Genomic DNA, 7,012 nt, shown 5'->3' on the forward strand with positions numbered 1-7,012 from the left:
TTCCAGGCCCTATAGACAGACATTTTATATACGTTAAAATACGTGTGTATATAAATATGGAAAGCAAGAGCTTGGGAGAGCTTGAGTCTAAATAAACTTGTATGTTTAAGGCTTTTAAAATGCTAATGCTGAATTTCAGGGGAGGGGGGAACGCAAGGGGATTGTTGGACTGAGCACCAGGACAGCTGATGAGCTTGGATCGGTGCCTTTACAATTCAAGGAAAAAATGGGATAGTTTTGGGAAGGAAAAAGGGATTTTCTTGTTTTTGTTTTTAGTAGAAAATAAAAGAAGCTGCCTTCTTATTTGCCTCCCTCCCCCAGCGCCGGAGCAGCGAGCGACTGGTGTTGTATGCATAAGCTATTCCTTTGTGCAACATCTAAATGGTTAATTGTGTTTGAGGAAGATGTACGGGCGAATGGAGGGACCACCCAGCAAGAGACAGACAAGAAAGAGCGATCTCTGAAATGTTTAACCAGAGAGAGAGCAAAGTTGTTTAAAAATATTTAATTTACAACATTCCACACTGCTGATTATAAATTGGCCGTCCAAAAACACTGCTGCGTGCGGGGAGGGATCCAGGCAGCATGAAACAAATTCTTGTGATTGTTTTTCCTATCTTCCTCCCTCCTTTCCCTGGGGAGTTTAACCCCGCGGCGGGATGTGGGTCGCCCCAAGGCATGGGGTCGGTGATGGACCGACCAAAGTCCCTCAGGACCATGGTTTCTGATGAACACCTGTGCACGGGGCTGGCACACACCCCCTGGCTGCACACAGCCTGACAGTGCTGGAGAGCTGGAAGGGATGGTGAGGAATGACCGACTGGTGATGTCAGCAGCAGTGATGGGTGCATTTGAGATGCCCCGCAGTCCCTTCCCTCTGATTTTCATCCCAGCACTGAGATTCTCCCAGAGCATCCAGCCATGCTTCCAAGCAAGGAAGCTGGGAATCCTCCGGTGATGGGTTGGGAGACTCAGGGAGCCAAACCTGGCCAGGCTGCACTGCCCGTGAGAGGTCCCTCACCACCTCTGGGTTGGTGGTGCTCAGCCGCATTGTCCAGCCATTCCCAGCGGCTCCAGGGAGGAGCTGGAACCTGGGTCCTCACAGGGTCATTGAGCAACAGCAGCGTCTTCCCCCGCATGGGCCTTTCTGCAAAGAGGGTGTTTGGTGCCAGATGCCGGGAAGAAGGGATTTGGCCGTACTCTGCTCGCTGATCCACAGTTGGCTTCGATGAACCCAACCGCCCCAGCTCTGCTTCCCTCATGCAAGGGGCTGGAGCTGCTCTGCAAGGAGGGACAGTTCCCTCTCACTGGTGGCCGGGCCGTCCCTCCATCACTTGGGATCTGCTTCCACAATGATATCCTTTCCAACCTTCATGGCCCCTGTTCCCAACATGGCGAGGAAGATGTGGGAGAGCAGGCTCCTGAGCTCCTTACTGTGCTGTTCCAGACCAAGCAGGCAAAGGATACACGTAGTGGGGGGCAGCCCCCTTCTTTCCCAGCCAACACCAACCCTTACAGATGTCACCCATGGCGTTGGAGAACCACCATGCCCAGAGGTTACTGGGGAATAGGGGAGATGCACAGAGGGGATCTGAGAGAAGCCATGATCCAAAAGCAGTGGTCAACCCTCTGTATCAGCTGCTTTTGCTGCAGATCCCTCCTTGATCCTTGCACATCCAGCCTTGGAGAGCGAGAGCCCAGGTCTTTCACACCCTTGCAGCCCCATAGCCCTGGCCATGCAGCCAGCCCCCTGGGAGCCCTGTGGAGCCCCAGCCAGCAGGAAGGACAAGGGTCTGCCTGCTCCCGCTCTCTCTCCCAGCAAGAAGGGGCACAGGGAGGGCTGCAGGGCTGTTTGCCTCACGTTTCCTACCCCCTAATCACTGGGGAAGCCTCACGGGCCACCTGGGCGCTGCCTCGCATGCAGCAGAGCCCTGTGTCAGCCCGAGGAGCCGGGCTGGGTTTGGCTGCTTGCCCCCGTGGCGAGCTCGGCTCTCGGTGGCTGAATCGCTCCGGGTCCTGCCAGCCCCAGCCGGTGCCGGCAGCGAGAGCAGAGACAAAAGAGCTTGTGTCCTGCTGCCAGCAGCCGGCCCCGCCGCGCGGCCGCCCGCCCAATTAAACCGTGCCCGCTTCCCATGCGGCCCCTGCACCACGCACCAGCCCCGGGGACCCCCGCTCTGTGCGGCCTCCCTGCGCGCACCAGCGCTTGGGCACCAGGCTCCATCGGTACCCCGTGAGGGCATCTCCCATGGCCCGTGGTGGGAGGGTTCACCCCATCCCTAAGCTTTCCAGGCTCACAGCACCCATCAGGTAGTGGGCTGCTGAGCATCCCTCCCCATTCCTGCTCCCCACAAGGACTGGGCCGGGATGGGACCTGCCAGCAGCAGCCACTGCAGCAGCGGGAGCATCCCCACGCCCCGTCCCGACCCGCAGGGCCGGTGTCACATCCACTTAGCCGGCTCCGAAAATCCCTCGCCCTGACACCTTGTTAAATACCCACCAGGGGTCACAGTTCCTGGGTTTCTTTTTCCTGCTTTTCCTTTACCCCGCTGAGACGTTTCGGTTGGCAGGAGCTACCCCCCCCCCCCCCGCTATTAGGTATCTTTCGGGGAACAAGAAACCTAGATCACTTACAAATTAATTTGGAGTTAAACCTACAGAAAATGAGAAACATGCTGCTTTGCAGGAGAGAGCGCTTGGCCAGCGATCAAGACAAATACATCCAAACCGCTCCATGCAGCGCCCGGGAATGGGGGGCTGCGCGCTCAAGGTAGCCGTCGGCTGCATCCGGGTGCGTTTTAATGGGGCCACGGCCTTTCCTCCCAATTAAAACCGGAGCAAACGAACAAAAGGGACAACCTGCTCCCTGGAGCATGGAGAGGATGCAGGGAAGGAGGAGGTGTGAGGGGTAGTGATGCAGGATGGGGGTCAGTGTATCGGTGTACCCCATTATCTTTGCTGATGGGATGGGGACTGGCTGCAGGCACCGCTTTGCCCCATGGCATATGGATGCTTTTGCATCCATAGCCACGTCCCCAAGGCCACAGCAGCTTGCAGCAAGGCTGCTTCCCAAGGGGACACAGTGCGATGTAGGGCACCCCAAGCCCCCTGGCAGCCCAGGAGCTCCTGGAGGGTCTTGGATATGGGTCTGGCCACCACTGTGCATTGTGTCTGCGCCGGGAGGGGGCCGTGTGGGGGATGCCGGAGCGGCGGAAGAGCAGTGATAAGATAAAAGGTCTGCTTTCCCATGCCGAGGAGCCGGGGGGTTGGATGCGGGGCGAGCGCCGAGGCCACCCAGGTTTCAAGCACTCGGCCTCGGCGCCTGACCCCGGCACATTCAGAGAGCACTTCCTAAATTTGTCTCCTGTGTTCCTGACTCACAAGCAATTTCCTCACCCATAAAACGGCGTCAGCATGAAAGGACTGGCCGGGACACCAATTACTTGTCACCGTTTTACCACCCCGCTGCTCACCGGTTCGTAGCCCCCGGCGGTGCTGGGACAGGATCTGATCTCTCCCCGTGGGGAGCCCTTCTGCCCTGCTCATCCAGGGGGATGGGGTAGTCGGGGTCCCCTTTGCCATGGGGGTGGTACCATGGGGCTCAGGCGTCCCCAGTGCCTGGCACCTGGTGATGCACCCAGGATGAACCTGAAGGGATCTCCCAGCCCAACCTGCATCAGGGAGACCTCGATCATCCCCAGGCCCTTCAGCCCCATGCTGGTGTTGTCCCCGTGCTGGCGCTGTCCCCATGGTATTAAAGATGCTCCTATTTGGCTGCAAGGCGCCATCATCATCACCACGGTGCTGATTCACAGCCAGTGGCACAGACTCACGCTGGCACAAGGCATTGGTATCCAGGCGCCTCCATGCCCTGCCTTGTCCCCTCTCCCTGTGCCTCTGTGCCACCTCATCTGTCTGTCCCCAGTCCCCAGCGCTGGCACATCCGTAACTGCTTCCATGCCCAGGGGATGCAGATGGGGACAGGCTGGTGCAGAGGGGCAGGGAGCTGTGGGAAGGGTCTGAGCACAGCCAGAACCCCTTGGAAGCTGTCACTGGCTCCCGGGAATGGGGATGCTCTGGGCAGCTGTGGCTGCAGCCCGACCTTCCCCAGCAGCAGCAGCAGTTGCCCACCCTCCCCGCAGCAAATCGCTCCCGGCTTCGTGCCGGCAGCGGGCGAGGTTTGCCCAGGGCCTGGCGAGCGCCACGGCGGCTGCTAAACGGGTTTTATGGTGGGATTTAGGGACTTTTCTGCCGGGTAATTGATTTGCCCTGGCAGTAAAAGATCAAGGCAGGGGCTCAGACGGTGGCTCCCGGCATCTGCCCACCGGGCGGGCCAGGGCGCGGGCAGCTCAGGGCATGGCCGGGGCCAGCGGTCCCCAATGCCACCATTGCAGGGTGTGGGGTGCCACGGCCTCGCAGTGATGGGGTGAGCCCTATGGTCCCGTCCAGGATCCCCCTTGCAGCCCCCTCCCTCCCCACATCCTCGCATCCCCCTCCCCAACTCCACCACAAAACAGCCCCCAAAGGAGACAAAAGGGGCTGTTTGGGGACCTGCCACCTGCTAGTCCCCATCCTACAATACCGCAGTAAAGAGGCACCAAACAAAGGCCTTAAAATCCTAAAGGGGCCCATTCATTAGGGTGACAAAGGGGGAAAGAACTACATTATCATAATTAATCCCGGTACTGGCGGTGGGTGGCAGGGCTCTCTGTCTTCCAAGGTGGTGTGGGGACGGCCGGTGTCACCACGTCCACATGCTATTGTGCGCTGTGGCCTTGCTGGGCTTAGGCGGGTTTTAAGCTCTGTAAACACTGCGGGACCCCCCCCCGCCACGGCTACCGGCGATGCCGTCCTGCTCCCCGGCCCCTCCCCAGCCCTGTCTGTCTGCTGGCTGCAGACCCCCCCCCAGAATCCCAGGGATGGGATGGGATGGGATCGGTCCATCCGTGCCCCTCAGTGCACCTGCCCTAGGACTGCTGGGGCTGGGGAAGAGCCTGGACCCCCGGGTCCCACTGGTGATGCTGGGACAGGGGCTCGCTGGCCATGTTCCCTGTGCTGTGTCCCCAGGTGGGATGTGGCACGGACCCCTCTGCTCCTTTCCCAGGGCTTTCCCTGGCCTTGGAGATGGGGATTTGTCCCTTTCCTGATATCTCAGTCCTATTTGGGGGACCAGGTGGACTCCAACTTGAGGACCAGCCTCTATCCCCTCTTTTCAGTCTCCTGCTGCTGGGGAGGCACAGGGAAACTGAGGCACAGTGCAGTACAGGGGTGCGTGTGAGGTTTTATGGGGTATGTTAATATCCTCCCTGTAATCCCCTCTGCTGCATTCTGCCCTCCTGCATCCCTAGAGACACAGCATCCCTTTGGGACACAGCATCTCTTGGGACACACTGGTGCTGGCTTGGGGAAACAATGGGGCACGATGGATGTACGATACCACCCATACATCCGGGGGGCCCTCTTGGCACTCCCATCTCTGCGGTCACCCCTATGGGGTGCCAGCACTGGGCGCAGCACAGCCCGGGGGTCCCCGGGAGCCCGCTGCTGGCGCAGGGCCGCAGCCGGGCGGGCTGTGCCGGTGCTTGGGAGAGCACCATCTGGTTTCCAACTAACAAACGCCCGGCGCTGGCTCCCGGCAGAGGAGTTGCTGCTGCGGCGGCGGCTGTTTACAGCGCGCCGAGGCTCTGGCACGTCCCTGCCAAGTCCCCTCCGCTTTCCCCGCTGGCCGCAGGGCTCCGGGGCTGCATGGCGGCCCCGCGCAGCCCAGCTCCACACCCCGGAGGATGCCGCTGCCTGCCGGGGCCCTTGTCCTGGGCTGCCCTTCCCCGAGGAGCGCCCGCTGCGGCGTGGATCCTGCCCGCGGGGATTTTCCCATCCTCTGCACTCGACGGGGTGGAACGCCCGGAGTGGGGACAGGGTGGACTCGCAAGCCGCGCCATTCCCGCTCCGGGTGCTCAGTGGGTGCCGTGCCCTGACTCCCGCCGCATCCCATCGCCTCGCCCTGGCACCTCCCCATGGCAGGGGCAAGGGACGGCACTGGGTGGCCCCGTTGTGGGGCAAAGCCCCTGGCTCCCGCCTCGCACCCTCAGCTCTTGCAGCCACCGGTGCCACAGAGACACTGCGCAGGGTGGGGGCTGCGCGGAGCCATTTGCCTTTAATTGAATTTATTTGTTACAACCCCAAACAATGTAAAGCAGGCTTCTCCCAGGCTCCAGCTGCCTGCCTGCCCATTAAAATACCATCTAGAACAGCAAATCCCCCCTCCCGCCTTGATATAAAACAGCCGGTCAGCAAGAAGCAGCGAGCAAAGCGTCCTTACATACAAGCCGAGACCCTGCTCCCCATCCCACTGCCCCAAGGCCCACAGGGCTCCATGTCCCTTCCTGGGAGTCTTTAGGGGAAATAAGTGCCCTGAAGGGAGACCCAAAGCTCAGAGCAGACCCACTGTCCGGGAGCCCATCTCCGTGGCGTCAGGGCGGGGGCCTGTCCTGCCCACAGGCGTTTTCCAGTTGGGATTTCAATCCCTGTTGGCGTGGCAGGATCTGGCCCTGTCGCTGGGGTGGTCACCCCCCGCTCCCCGCAGAGCAAGCAGGGGTGCCAGGGATGGTCCTGGCACAGCCAGTCGTGTGTGGTCCTCACAGGAGATTGGTGCTGGCATGGGTGAGCCAGGATGGGGTCAGGGAAGCTGGTCCTGCAGCACCGGGAGCCCAGATCCCGGGGGAACCCTTGGTGCCCTGAGATGGGGCAGATCCAGCTCAGCTCTGGGCCCCAGCAGACATCAAGCATGTCTCCATTGACCATCCCACAACTTTTCCATGGATATTGATGCCATTTCCCAGTGTAGGGCACCAACGGGAGAGCCCCAGGTGGAAGCCAATGGTGACAGATAGGAAGCGGATGCAGAAGGTGGGTCAGGGGAACCGGTGGTGCTGGAGGGGAGATGACGGCTTAGTTTTCCAAGATGAAGCTCACAAAAGGCAGCAGCTGCCCAGCGGTGGAGCGGGTCCATGGGGGA

The sequence above is a fragment of the Pezoporus flaviventris genome, unplaced genomic scaffold, assembly GCF_033815535.1.
Source record: "Pezoporus flaviventris isolate CSIRO_AGI_PZ_B2104156 unplaced genomic scaffold, CSIRO_AGI_Pfla_v1 ptg000013l, whole genome shotgun sequence".
NCBI classification, from domain to species: Eukaryota; Metazoa; Chordata; class Aves; order Psittaciformes; family Psittacidae; genus Pezoporus; species Pezoporus flaviventris.